Source organism: Solea solea, chromosome 13 (genome assembly GCF_958295425.1).
Source record: "Solea solea chromosome 13, fSolSol10.1, whole genome shotgun sequence".
NCBI lineage: Eukaryota > Metazoa > Chordata > Actinopteri > Pleuronectiformes > Soleidae > Solea > Solea solea.
The window spans coordinates 9,251,445-9,265,749 of record NC_081146.1 but is presented as its reverse complement, the minus strand read 5'-3'; the positions used below and the strand labels follow the sequence as shown (position 1 = coordinate 9,265,749).

At 40.8% G+C, this 14,305-nt stretch overlaps 1 protein-coding gene across 1 annotated transcript in view; it reads left to right on the top strand.

The window, feature by feature from the left end:
* Positions 1–4,475: 4,475 nt before the first annotated feature.
* Positions 4,476–14,305, top strand: part of galnt1 (UDP-N-acetyl-alpha-D-galactosamine:polypeptide N-acetylgalactosaminyltransferase 1) — a 39,820-nt gene continuing 29,990 nt past the window's right edge. Inside the window, exon 1 of the mRNA XM_058648239.1 lies at positions 4,476–5,003. The gene's annotated coding sequence lies outside the window, so the exon portion shown is untranslated. The remainder of the gene's footprint in view (positions 5,004–14,305) is intronic.

Genomic DNA, 14,305 nt, shown 5'->3' with positions numbered 1-14,305 from the left:
TTGACAGAAAGTACATAAACAAGGGGAAAAGGCTCATGTACAAGGAGGAAACATACAACTTAGAGGAAAGTCCTACACACTTGTCAGGTTAGATATATAATAGACAGCAAAACACATTATGTGGGATTAACATGAAAGATTGTAATTCCGACCAACATAATAATTTAAATCAATACAGTGCACCAAATTACTGTTTGACATGTATTGCTTTGTACAAGTTTTAATTGATTTTCGATACCACAGCAGAAAACAAAACTATATGACCTGGCCTGTGGCTGATGTAACTTTCAAACAATCCCCCTACAGGAAACTATAAAGTAGTTCTGGTAAAGTTAAATGAATCCTGACAGTCAGCATAACTGCAGGCTGAAGTGCCCACGGTTATCTGCTGGTTGATTAAAGTAGTTTCCCATGCCTTGGGGTGTACATGGTAATCCTCTTGTCTCTCAGTCACAGTGATTTGCACAAACACCTTTCAGGTGAAAGTGCCTCTAGCTTATCCATCAGTCTGCACTTGCCCACTAAGGAGCACCCTGTCAGCATCCACACATCCACACACACACACACACACACACACACACACACAACAGATATACCGAATCCAAATTCAACACAGTGCTGTCTGAGCTGAGGGAGGCTTGTGTAATGTGTGGAGGGGTATATATATTACACACACACACACACACACACTGCGACTTTTCTGTCCATGTCCTGTCTTATTGTGAGTAGAGGACCACATTTGCAGGGGGAAATGCTGATTCTTTCCAAATACTTCATTCATATTTCATCATTTGGCATTCTGCTACTGCCAGCTACATGAATAAAGTAGAGGCTGTGTGTGAGCTCAATTGCAAACAGATATCAATGTTTCATAGGTGAAGTTACACTATGAGCTCTAACTGTTGGGCTTCGCACAACCCTTTCCTCATGAACACATCATTTACTGTATCTGGAGGACAGCAGGCTGGAGTGGCACATTCAAAAACCAGTGACATGAAAGTACACAGCTGTTCTCCGCTGTCTGTCACACACTTGTTGGAACTGTCCTGTTGCTTCAAAGGTCACGGACAAACTGTTTCATCTTCAACTTGACACACACACATATACTCGTAGCACAAAGGGATGTCATTTAAAAGAGGATTACGTAAACCAGCTGGTGGATTGTTATGCTCCAGTGACTCTGGGTGCAGTATGCCAAACAAACATGTAAGCCATCGCCTGGAGAACAACATATTGACCTGTGTCAGCAAGCCATTGACTGGTGTTGGATATGTGTCAGTGTATGTAATGGGAATGGATACTTCATGTGTGTGGATGCACGCATGTGTATTGGAAGTCTGTGACTTACAAAAAGGGAAATGTGCATGTGATAAAGTAGTGTTTCACCTTTTGATTTAAAACACATAATGTTTATTTATGTCACACCAAAAAAACTGTTAAATGAGGGCCAATGAGGTTGAACAAGGAGGTCAAAATTTGGTGCACATACTGTAGGTTTGTTTCTTCCATAGATAAAATTAGAAGCAACAAAAAAGACAGATGTTTAATGACTAATACAAGGTGTCAGGCTTGTCGAGGGAGAATGCAAATAGGCTGTGTGTATCACATATTTAATCACTCCCTGTGCTCTCTGAATACAATGTGCATGAACTGACCTAGAAGTGTAGCTATTCACATCTCATCAAGTTGAAGCAGTGATATTTTTGTCTGCACAGGTAGAAATTTGAGTCATAAAAGTGACACACAGCTAACCACTGAATTTATTCAGGAGATGGCAGCGACGCCGACACAAACCAATTTGTATGTGTAACTCAGAGAAAGTGGACTGGCACCACATCTTGCGCATCAGATATTGGCCACAGTGAATCTTTCTCACAATTACACTGAGAACTGCATTGCCAGTCAAAAACAGAATTTACCACCTGCATGAATGAACGGTCAATAAATGGGTATCAACTGAAGAAAATGAATTGGCAGAATCAGGCTATCAACTCTGCCTGGGCAGGAACAATAGTCTGAGCACTCCCAAGTGGTTCGGTTATTCTGGTAATAAATTGCAACATAAAATAGGTTATACCTGCAGTGAAGACATTTAAACTCTCCCCCGATGGAACAGGTAATAGTGAGTAATACTGTCGACATCGTGTTTATAGCTTCCTGGAACTGAGAGTCTCCCATTTGCCATGAACATTTCACCTGCAGTGTAAAAGAGGAGAGCATTTTCTTTGCAACTCCATTTCTTTTTCCTATTTTAAATGTACAGCACTGTATGTCAAAGCATTTATTGGATCTGGGGTCAGCCTGAATTGATACGTTTGGAAGCAGAAGCAAATGAATACAGTCAAAGCTCTGACATACTGAACTGGCTGATTTTATTACCTTAATGTGTTCAGTAACACAGGAATATTCTTGTTGTCAGACAGTTAACAAGGTAATGTTTTCTCTTAAATGTTAAAACATTTCCTCTGATATGAAAACTGATTTGGTAACATGGACCCGCTTTGATTATTACAGTCTGAAGAGTTCCGGAGAAAGATTAGTAGATAACTTAAAACTAGGGCAAAAATGTTGGTAATCAGAGCCACTTTTCATATTCTGTTTTTGTAATCAGTGAAAGATGACTGTAAAAGATGAGCTGCAGTTCATTCTGAGTCAAGTAGACAACTTGTCTGGCTCGTGTGGTATCACTCGATCAGCTCCACAGCAAAGTCAACGTCAGTGGTGTTTAGACTCAATACTGTCTGTGACTTCTACTGGTGAGTTAAAAATCCTGATTTCTTAATGAAAAGCAGCCACTTCCCTGAGGTTTAAAGTGCCACCTTTTGTTGTTATGTTGTTAAACTGACTCATAAAACCTCTGAGGTCTTCACTAAAACGCAACACTATCAGATCCATGTAAAAATGTGGATAGCAAGAATCTGCATAGGGCTTTATGATTTGCTGAATTTTAGCTGTATGTGTTTTTCTGATTACTAAGTAACTCATATTGAATAATAAATCTATACATTTTTCCTAAGTGCTTACTGTAATTCCAGTCTTGTAATTGTGAATCAGCAGGATCATGTACAGTATAATAATTCCAGTGTGTAAGGTGAATTATAATGTGTTATTTAGAATTATGGGCCTAATGCAAATGCAGACTGATTGTTTCTTGTTTGACTTAAGCTGATTTTGCTTTATTCTGACACCTGATCCCTGGTGTGATTTGTGTTCACTTATTATCCCTGACAAGTGATAACACAATAGCTGTTCTCTGTGCAGTTCAACTCAATACAACGCTCTTTGTATACCCTTCAACAGAGCTTCTCATACTTCAGGTATTTGAGATCCCAAGACATCCTGCAAATCTCCCATGGATAACAATGAACAATCTTAAATGACCAAAATCGCAATGATATCAGAATAACTGCAATGAACATTTTAAGTGAGAGGCCACATTGTGTTTACAGATAAACACAACATATATCACTAAAATGTGAATAATCAAATGAGACACCATATTTTATTTGACATATATTTGGAGAATTATTGTAATGGCTCTTTCTTAAGACCACCTGCAATACCCCTAAGCTCCACCAGTGGGCCACAGGGGAACTTCGGAAACTGACACAATATGCTCTTGTGATGTATTACGATATTTGGTTTATGATGCAAGAATAACATACCAGTCGTTTGGTGCCAGCAGGGGATTGGGTGCCTTGCTCAGGGGCACCAGGCCCTTCACCCTTCCTGGGATTTAAACTGGTGACCATCCAGTTACAAGCACAGTTCCTTTTTTACTTGGCCATGGGCTGCCCAATTCTACACATATTGATTTGACAGTATTGATTTCCTTACACCAAAATCAAATGATACATTTCTTAAGACAATCACCCAAGAGTCATATTTCCAAAATCAATGCCCCCACATGTCAGTCACTCAGTTTGAAAGTTATCTCAATGACATGGGAAACATAATGTTTTTTTATGCTAACTGATACATTTAGCTATATTTAAATAAATACACTTGGGGCATGTGGAAAATTAAGTTTTTAGCTGTGCATACTCTGTGTTTGCTGAGCTAGGGCTGTCATAAGATGAAATAAAATAAGCAGAGCCTCTCAAAATATGACACAGCACAAATTTGAGCCTTTAGATGAACATCCTTGAAAAGTGAAACATGTCTTTTCAAACCCAGGATAGCAGCACACTGATAAACCGACGTTTGAGATAACGGTCACTTTAACGGTTTTCTTCCTGCAGCCCTACTGAAAACCACTGGGCCACAAGTGTCAAGTCGTTTTACCCTTTAATCCTGGGCGGTTTATATACCTATGAGTTTGCCCCCTTTATAGTATTACCATGCGGTTTGGTATCATTTTAGAACCAAATTGGAGCACATTGATAATGGTGAGAGGGTGCAGATGTTCACACATGTGCATGCAGCTGTAACATGTTCTGATTATGTAAAGCGGGGTGGGCTCAGTTCGAGTATTTCTTCCGGGTTGAGGTGGCGAAGGAAGGGATGAGCCGTGATGCTGTCTGTGCTTCACACAGCCACAGCAGCAGCAGCGGCGGCAACAGCCGAGCTCCTCTTTCTCCCTCCTCAGTCAGTCAGAGTCACACAGAGGCAGGCAGAGGCAGCACGTCCGTCCGTAGAGAGGGGGAGCTCACATCGCACAGCTGCTGCTTCTGACCGAGCCGACATCCTCATTCACGGTCTTATCACATGGATACATCCTCTGCTCTGAATCCGTTTTTTGACACTTAACGGTGCTCCTGGAGTCGCGGTCAGTGTGAACCAGACATCATCGGGGGCTCGGATTTTTTTTTTTTTAGCTGATTTGTCTCGACGACACGCAGAGAGGACCTCACCCCCTCACCCCCTTCTCCCTCCCTCCACCACAATCGCTAGCTCGCTAAGCTAGCTAGCCCGCTAATTTAGCTGTGACACTTACTGGCGTCAGTTTTCTGTCTGCGGTCTCTTGCGCCATAAAGGCAAATTCAAGAGCTTCGTCATTCCAGGTAAGAGAGAACTATATGTGAAGACATTGTGTCGTCTTTTTTCGGTCACGTATTATCAACTGCTGGCTTGTTTCTGGTCGCTGAGGGAGTAACGTTATCCAGTGGCAGCAGCGGGCTGACGCTGTAGCAGTTCTTGTTGACAGAAGCAGCCAAGCAACGGAGACGTGATGCGACTCGCTGTAAAACGCTCAAAATGTATTTCTACTTCGTGGTTAACTGGACGCTAACTACTGTTACTTTTCTAGATCAATAGTACTATACCGGTTTTGTTGACAATGAAGCACCGAAATACTTTTACGGTCATGAAATGTCGGGTTATGTTGAATGGGCCACTGCCGAGTTCACGTTATATATCACTTGCCGCATATGACTGCAGCCGGGAATGTGATGAGGAAATTAACAAAGAGACCCGGGACACTTCATGTTCACAGTGGACCATAATGTATTGTGGATGTCCTCGTCCTCATCTGTTTCAAAGCTCCAGTGTTGCATCACGACCTGGACTGCACTCGGCTTTTAACCCCTGCTTGGTGCCTGTAGTGTCTCCTATATCCTAATGTAGGTCAGATGATTTAGTTTAGCTTGACGCTTGGGAAGATTCTCAGTCATTTAGGTCATGTTTTCCCACGAGAAGATGAATGAGGAACAACTAAACTTGGTTATAAGAGGCACCTCTCATGTCAGAGTCATTTTTTATACTATATTATAGGTCCATCATGGTCCCTATAACATAAATGTCATCATTTGTCCATGTCTAAGATGGTACGTGTGAACAATATGCTGACATACATAATGTCACACATCACTCTAATTTTAATTTAATTAAATTCTTATTATAATCTTATTCTAATTACTCCAATGTTTTATGACCACATGGTCCATTCTGTGACACGCTCTTGTTTCAGTGCTTGACAACTTCGAAGATGACAATAACTTTTAGAGAGGCTTTGTGAGAATGTCCGCTGGTACCCGCACCTGCACAACCCGCCACTAAATGAATACAGAGACATACACATGGGGGTGAACTCTTACTAAGAAAAAGTTGCTACTGGAATGTGAGATTGAGAATGTTTGCGTGACTTTATAGAATGCTGTGGTCCAAGGAAAGTATGGACTTATCCATGACAATGTACAGCTGCTTTTCAAGGTTTCCCATACTTGGCTTGATGCTAATAAAGAAATAGAATATTATCTAGACACCACAATTAATCAATTTCTTCCATCTTGTGCTGTTGATTTTGAGGGCCCCTTCTCAAACTGCCCAAATGACTTGCTTGACCAGTATGTGGCGGTAGTCTGTATTTGTCATTGAAAGAGGGATCATGTAAAACCTATTTGGTAGCAGTGAATACTCTTTTCACCGAGTCATGATGCAGACAGATATACTTATCATCACTGCGAAGATGTCATTGATTAACAGCAATGTTGATTCAACATGCTGCAGTCTATAAAGCTGTCAGCAGGGCTCTGCAAACACTGGTGATGGTTCTGTAGAGTAAACGTCAGCTGACTTTTAGGGAAGTGTGTCCCAGCCTGGCCGCAGACTTTATCAGATACAAAATAAGGACATAAAACTAAAACTAGGAACCACAAGGATTCCTCTTACCTCCATTTTGTGGACCCTTTTCTCCTCTGTGAAACTGGCTAAACCCATTTAATGTAATTCAGTCATTTAGAGATGTTTTTTATGGTTTTGGTTGAAGCTTGTGGGTGCTAAGTTTCATATGTGTAAGCCTGTGCAGAGAGGAGTCTTAGAGAGAGTGACAGAATAGAGAAGGCATGAGTGAACATTAACAGTGCTATAATTATCTTGAGAAATGAGAAAATGGTTTCAATATCTATCCTTCAGGAAGCAACAGTTGTGGAGAAGAGCAAATGAAGTTGTAGGATTGCCGGGGTACCAGTTAAATTAATCTGTCGTGTTTCTCAAAGTGAGAGGAAAGAAGGGCATTTATTATTTATCCCCAGTGTGTGTGTGCTATTGATTGTGTGTTTCAGTAGGAGAATTAGCTGTGCTGCTGGAGGGAAGCTGCTGAACCTTTGGGCTACCTGTAGCATTGGTCTGTAGGTGCCCGACTGTAAGGGATCTCCTGACCTGGGTTGCATGTGTCATGCTTAGGAGCTTTTCTCAGTGTTGTGTTTCTGAACTCAGTCCTGTGTTAAGGCATGTCTGTCTAGCACAGAAAGGAAATGAATCATGTTCCTCATTTCAAGGCCGTAGAGTCGAACATGATGCGTTTCCTGCTCAGTGTGTGCATTGAACAGGTTTTTCCATTTTTCCATTGAGAGTCACTTTGATTTTCATTTTTGCCACTCTAAAGGATCATGTTATTAGAATAAAAAAGTCTTTATTTTCCACGGAGGTGGAAAATTGACAGCAAAACAACACTGTGTACACTATGAAAAAGACCTAAACCCACAATAAAAACACATATGACAGTACATTTAAAATAAGAGTAAAGTCAAGTGAATGTCTGTGGTTTGGTCACTTTGTTGAATTAATAATTAGAGGTTATTTGAATTACAATCAAATTAGATTCTTCTTCTAAGAAGAGAATGGCACTCCCTGCTAATTAGAGGTCGACCAATATGGGTTTTTCTGTGGCCGATGTGGAGTTTCTGAAATCAGGGCAGCCAATGACCAATAAGCCAATATTACTGGCCCACATATTTGCCAGATTTTCTTTTTTCTTTCATCTGAAAAATATAACCGCTTACTGAAAAAAAATTACTAATCTTAAGTAACCAAACAATCTCCATCTTTTGTCAGCACTGCAGTGCATTTATATACTTATTTTTGGGTCTTTTAGCTGCTTCCCCTCTAGGGATCACCGCAGCAAATGATCCGCACATTTGATTTGACAGAATTTTTTTATGCCGGATGCTGGCACAAGCCTCCCATTTATACGGGCTAGCACCAGCAAAAGGAGTACACTAGATGTGGCCCACTGTGGCTGGGGTCAAGTGTCCAATTAACAATGAACATTGAGGCTCAGTAAGCTTACTTAGGGATACCCCAGCCCTTGGCCTGGTCACGAATTGGCAACCCTTAGGTCACAAGCCAATTTCTCTTTCCGCTTTGCTACAGGCTGCATTTATATACAGTATTATGTCTAAATTAAATATTTAACATATGAAACAGTCATCAAAAACAACAAATTGACTCAGAAACATTTATCACATTTCTGAGAACTAAAATGCACAACTTGTCATAATTGGCTGAATAATAAATAATACTGGTAATAGAGTTGTTTATAGTCATCATAATGCTTTGGATTGTAGTTGGAATAATCATTACGAAATTCCCAGTTATAAAGCATGTGCAGTGCACAAATGCATCTGAGATACTTTATCAATTTCTGTCTTTAAGTCATAGATCATTTATTTTTTCCTCTTGATGTTGCTACAAGGTGTATACAATTGAAAGTGAAAGATATCCACCCAGTGTGTATATTATTATTTAGTGTGTCTGTTTGTCATCAAGGGTGACTCTGGTGCATTTATTGCTCCCTGAGCTAGTCTGGAACAATAGCTCTATTCTGGCTCATGTCTCTGGAGGGAGGCAGCAGTATTCGGCGTTCCCGGCACTCTGTATGCCAGCGAGGCTCGGTTTGGGATTGGATTTCCACAGCCACCTGGAGCTCAGAGCACAGGAATGCCATTGTTCCTTCTTCCAAACTATGACCGGATCAGATACACATGCAAACACACACATCATGCACATAAACAGGCTGAATGTGCATGTACATTCAGTACACAAAATGCTAGAACAGCTTATACAAGCCTTCCTGTCCCCGTAAAATCAGTAACCCTGTTTTGCTGTGCTGTCATTGCTTTTGTAAATAGACAGTAAACCATCAGGCCTGTGCACCCAACGAAACTTGAGAGCAGAGCACTCTCTCAGTGTTTTGTGTTTTTTATTTTTAGCTTCAAAGCTTGGTAAATATAAGCTGAAGCTTTTGTAGTTGTACACCTGATGTTGTTAAACTTATCTGAACTTGTATAGTGAGTGAACAATTGTTTGAAACAAATGGCACAACTGTTTAAACAATTGGTCAGTCAGTTGTAGAAATCCTGCAAAGCTAAGAAAGTGATTTAGCAAACAAACATGGGGTTGGTCAGACAAAACAAGCAAGTGGAAAAAAAATAATTAATATTCCCTAAACATAATAGTTACTTGCAGAACAAAATGCAGCCACACATGATGAACACCCTGACCTTGGAATCGTTAAATCAAGAAACAAGAGATCCCACTGCTGTTACATCTCTTGTAGCTGGTGAAATGTAACATTTGCTAAGTTTACTTTATACTTGTCTTTTTGATTAAAATAATGGCTGGGCTAACAGGCGGAAGATGAATCCATGTTGCAGCAGAAATGGTGTATCTTTGGTAGAAATAGAGCAGACAACTAAGAAATGAGTGTTTTCAATCAAGTGTTACATTCCCACTGATGCCAACTGCAACAGGAGGTGACTGAAAACCCAGCTGTATTATAGAGTCAGTTGACCTGGGAGAGAATGTCAATTAAACTCATTCCCACTAGTTACAACAACATGGTACAACAACAGGTAATTTAACCACTGGGAATGGGCTATTGGTGAAAACACAACAATTTATCCCGGCACTTTGCATCTATTTGTATGGATAATATGTCGGTATTACTCAAAGCTCCACTTATTAGTGGAGTTCTGTCAGTGTAGGAATTTTACTCTTATATTTCTCCCTTAAAGGAGACATATTATACCCTATTTCCCCAAGTTAAAATAGTTCCCTGGTGTCCAAATGAACATTGAACATGAACATGCTTTGGTCAAAATACCATGAGGATGAAGCACCATAGAAGTTCAATAACCCTGCCAAAACCGCCCCTTTCAGAACGCTCGGTTTTGTGAATGGTCCCTTTATATGTAAATGAGACACAGGCAAACACACACCCACTTCTTCCAGGGGGTTTCTGATTTGTCCTTTTTACAGCGCTCACTCGCTCAGCTCCTGTTCCCTCCACTCCATTCCTCTCCCCCTCCCCCCACTAGTTCTCTGAAAATATCAACATGGCAGCGTGCGCGGAAAACAGCGAGAGTGCCGTCACAGGAAGAGACCTCCGACACAAGGATCAAGCCGAACAGTGCCGAACTGTAAATCAGTTAAAAACACTTAGGGACAGCACCGCTGATCGCCAGCGGCGAGTGGCAAGCTGCATAAACTGCCGCTGTATGTGACTGTATCAGACTGAGTCTGTGCTCCGGTCATGGAGGACGTACTGAACAAATATTTTTAATTAGGACGTGTCCGAATGGTCAGTTATGAGCTCTATTTGACCTTTTCTTAAAAATGTGTGTGTTTGTACGTCGGTGAAATACGGTCGCTGACTAAATACGGCGACTGCTGGCCGCAGTCTGATGCGAAGTGGTGCGAACACACGAACACACGTTTGCTGACTTTATCCAGCACATTAGCTTTATATATAAAATCCTCTGAGGCTGGAAGTTTGTGTGAAACACTGTGCTCCACTGTGCAGCCACGAACAGCACACATGTCCCTCCGCGTTGACATAATACCGCTCTTCCTCCGTCGCCTGCACTCTCGCAGGGACAAGGTGGAGCTAAGGTGGAGCTCTCGAGGTAAACTTACTGGTGGGGTGGTAACATTCGCGGTGAAATGCGCATGCTGCCGTCATAAGCGCAGGGAATTCAACATTGCATGTTTTATCGCCTATACTTACACTAAGGGGGACCACGAAAACATGACTGAGTATTCTTTTTCCACACTTTGGCGACTGGTTGGGCCTCCAGAGTCCCAAATATAAGTGAAATGGTTAAAAAGTTGATTTTGCATAATATGTCCCCTTTATTCTGTGTGATCTCCAAATTGCTTTTAATTATGTCTATATTTTCCCTTTTGTTACTCATTTAGTCATGTAAAGCACTTTGTAACTTTGTTTTGAAAGGTGTTATATGAAATGAAATAAAATGCAATCTATTTTAGGGGTAAGCAACATACTTTTACTTATTTATAGGACCCTTTTTTCTAAGTGAAGCATCTTAGGTGCGCTACTTCTTTGTTGTCTTTCTCACATTAAACAATCAATTAATTTAAGAGTTGCCTTGTTGACCTTACAGAAAATCATTCAGGATGTTGTAGTGTGTTTAGTGAGATCAGATAGCAGTGGCCTAAATGGTTGATCTTCAGACAAAGTGAGAGAAACGGAAAACAGGGGGATGAGAGCGAGAGATAGCTATCAGCGGCATTAAGCAGTTTTTTCTCTTTTGGCCTTGCAGTTACAGTTGTGCATGTGTTTGTGTGTGCATGCGTGTGTCTTCTGGCCTTCCAGTGGGTCACATTAGGGATAGAGTTCCATTGAAGTGGGTCAGCCAGTGCCACCAGGGAGTCTTGCCAGTTCCCTTCTCACTCTAGGGCTGGAAACAGCCAAAGGCCAACATAAACACATAAGCCTTGTGTGCGTGTTTCATGTGTTGTTTTTGAGTATTACATTTTGATGTGTGTGTCTGTTTATAGACATTGGTTTTTGCTGCCTGTCATTCATTGACATTACATGTGTCACAGTACTTTGACTCACCATGGACAACTTTGCTGGTAGGAGATTGTGAAATTGTAGGTAGCACGGCACGGCAATTCAAAGCAAAGGAATCAGTATGTTAAGACTGCACACAGAACTGTCAGAGCCTTTCTCACAGTCAGCTGTGTCTCAGTTGGATTGGACACTGTTTCTGCTGGCTTAATGATAAGGAAATAGGATTTAGTCCAGTATTCAGCAGCTGGGGAATTAGAGTTGTGCCAGTAGGTGATGATCTCAGTGATTGATGGTAGTTAGTGTGAAACTGACTAACAAGCCCACTAAGCCCATGGAAGGTTTCTGGAAATTTACTGGGAATTTTCCACCCCTTTGCAACCCTCATCAGAATATAATAAAGACCGCAGATGCTGAAGTGGGGATGACTGTCACCACTTTGCATGATCAGTTCTTTCTATCATTGTATGAATTAAATAATGTATATTTAAAGATAACCTTATGTAAGTCAGTATCTGAGTGCATGTCGTTGACAATAATGAAACTGTTAGAGACCCCATTAAAATCTTAGTCATACTTCGTAAGAGAGGAAGACAGGAAAAGCAATGTATGGGCCATTGTAAATACATGCTGTTACTATAGATGTTGTTTTTGAAATCATGCTTAAGGATGATTGAATTCAGCACTACCAAAACTTAAAAATGCAATGTATATCCCTCATGCAGATATATACAATACCAATGCATGTTGCAAGCCTATCAAGTTTGGTTTACTTACAAAAACAGATTATGTTCATGGATGGTGCAAAGCTTTAAAAGTCACCTTGAACATCAGAAGAGAAACAAGTCAGCAGCTTGCCTGGTGGCACAGAGTAACCATATACACCCTTCTGCTTAGCTCCAACAATTACCTTCTTTGTAACTGAGCGGTGTTCCATATGTTGCTCACAGCATCTGTTTCTGTCTGAGATATGACCCAACAGGAAGAGACATAGTTTCCATGGTGACAGCCAAACTGCTTGCCCATCCCCCCCTCACCCTCCATAGAAGGAAGGGGAATATGTCTAAATTCTGCTGACTCATGGAGAAACGATTGTTTGACTCACTAAAACACAGATGTCTCCCCTTACTATGACCTGGAATAAATGTTAATACCTTTTTTTTCTTTTTTTTTTTCTTTTTTGCCGTGTTTCACATTGTTTGTTGGTGAGTGTGTCTTGGCTTCTCCCTCTGGCTTGTACTGCTGTTGGTTTTGTAAAATTTCACTGTCATCTGAAGTTTCTCTACCATTTTTCTTGTGTGCTTTTTTTTTTATAATTTAGCCTCGAAAAGAATATGACTATTTTGCAGTTTGAGTAAAAGTAAGATATTGAGTGTGTGCATTGTGGTGTGGCCAAGTTGCACCTGATCTCTGTAGAGGGATACTTGTTCTCTGACTTTGACTCAGCCTTACTTCCCACAAGCTGCAGGCAGCCACTGTGTTGTGCACTTGATTAACTCATGCTGTGAACCTAACTTGGTGCAGGGCAAAAGCAGGAGTACTGCCTACATTTACATAATATAAGCCATTACCCATCAGACCTACCAGTAAAGTAGTAGTAATGCTGAAACCTAGAATGTCTGTAATTTCAGACAACAATATTATTTTCTTAGTCACTAAACCACAGAGCTGCTAAATTTCTAAAAGCCTAATGGAGATTAAAGAATGTTTTCTCTTTTTAATCCAAAAAAGCCATATTTCTACCTGAATGACAGACCTGTTTTGTTTTTGTTCTTAGTGCTGCTCCCACATGGTGGCATTTACTACATAAATCACTGTTAAAAAAAAAGGATTTTGACTCTTGCAAGATCCACACCCATAATCAGCTGACAAATATTACTTGTTACATACTCAGTCTTGGTAAGGAAGGAGGTGAAAGATCATCCAACGAAATACTTTCAAGGGGTTTATATGTAAGTGACCAATTGCAACAATCTTATTTGCTTGCTGGGTTGATTTATTACTTTATTTTCTTTTGCTATTAGAGATGTTAGATGTGGCGTACTGTATGAGTAGGTATGTAACTTCTACAAAAGATAAGTGTTTGTTAAGAAGAGAAGTAGATTAGGACAGAAGAGACATTTTCCTGCTGTGACAGGTTGGTTTTAGATTTGTTACAGGGCAACCCATCTGCCCCAGGCTCACCCAGAGTGCTGAAAATACAGCGCTGCCCTCTGGGCCCACAAACGTCCCTCTTTAGCTCCTATCTTCTACTGGTCAGCTCCTCTGAATGTCTCTGTGCTTGTTTGTGCTGTTGTGACTCTGCTGACACTGATAACCATATAATATCAACTGTTACTCCTTGCTGATGGACTGCAGAAGAACAAGCCCATTGTTTTCTGTGTGTGTGTGTGTGTGTGTGCAGGCAAGCGCACATGCTTGAGTGCGTGTCAGTGCATGTGTGCTGCTGTTAATCTGCCAGAGGCCTGCATGTGGGTCAGTATGGTTGCAGCTCTACAAAGACATACAGCATTAGGATACTGCACACTATACTTACTGTAGGTGGCCTTTTCTCATATAAATTTGCTACATAACAATTGTAAAAACTAAAACAGGGTGAACCAGATTGTGCTTTTGTTGTTTTAATCATTCTAGCCCAGTGGCTCTCAAACTCCACCCCTCACCTCCCACCCCCTTCAAAATATAACTTCCATTCACATCTTAATCATACATGAGTACACACATACAATATTTTATTAAATGAATAATTAATATAATAATTATTCATTTGAG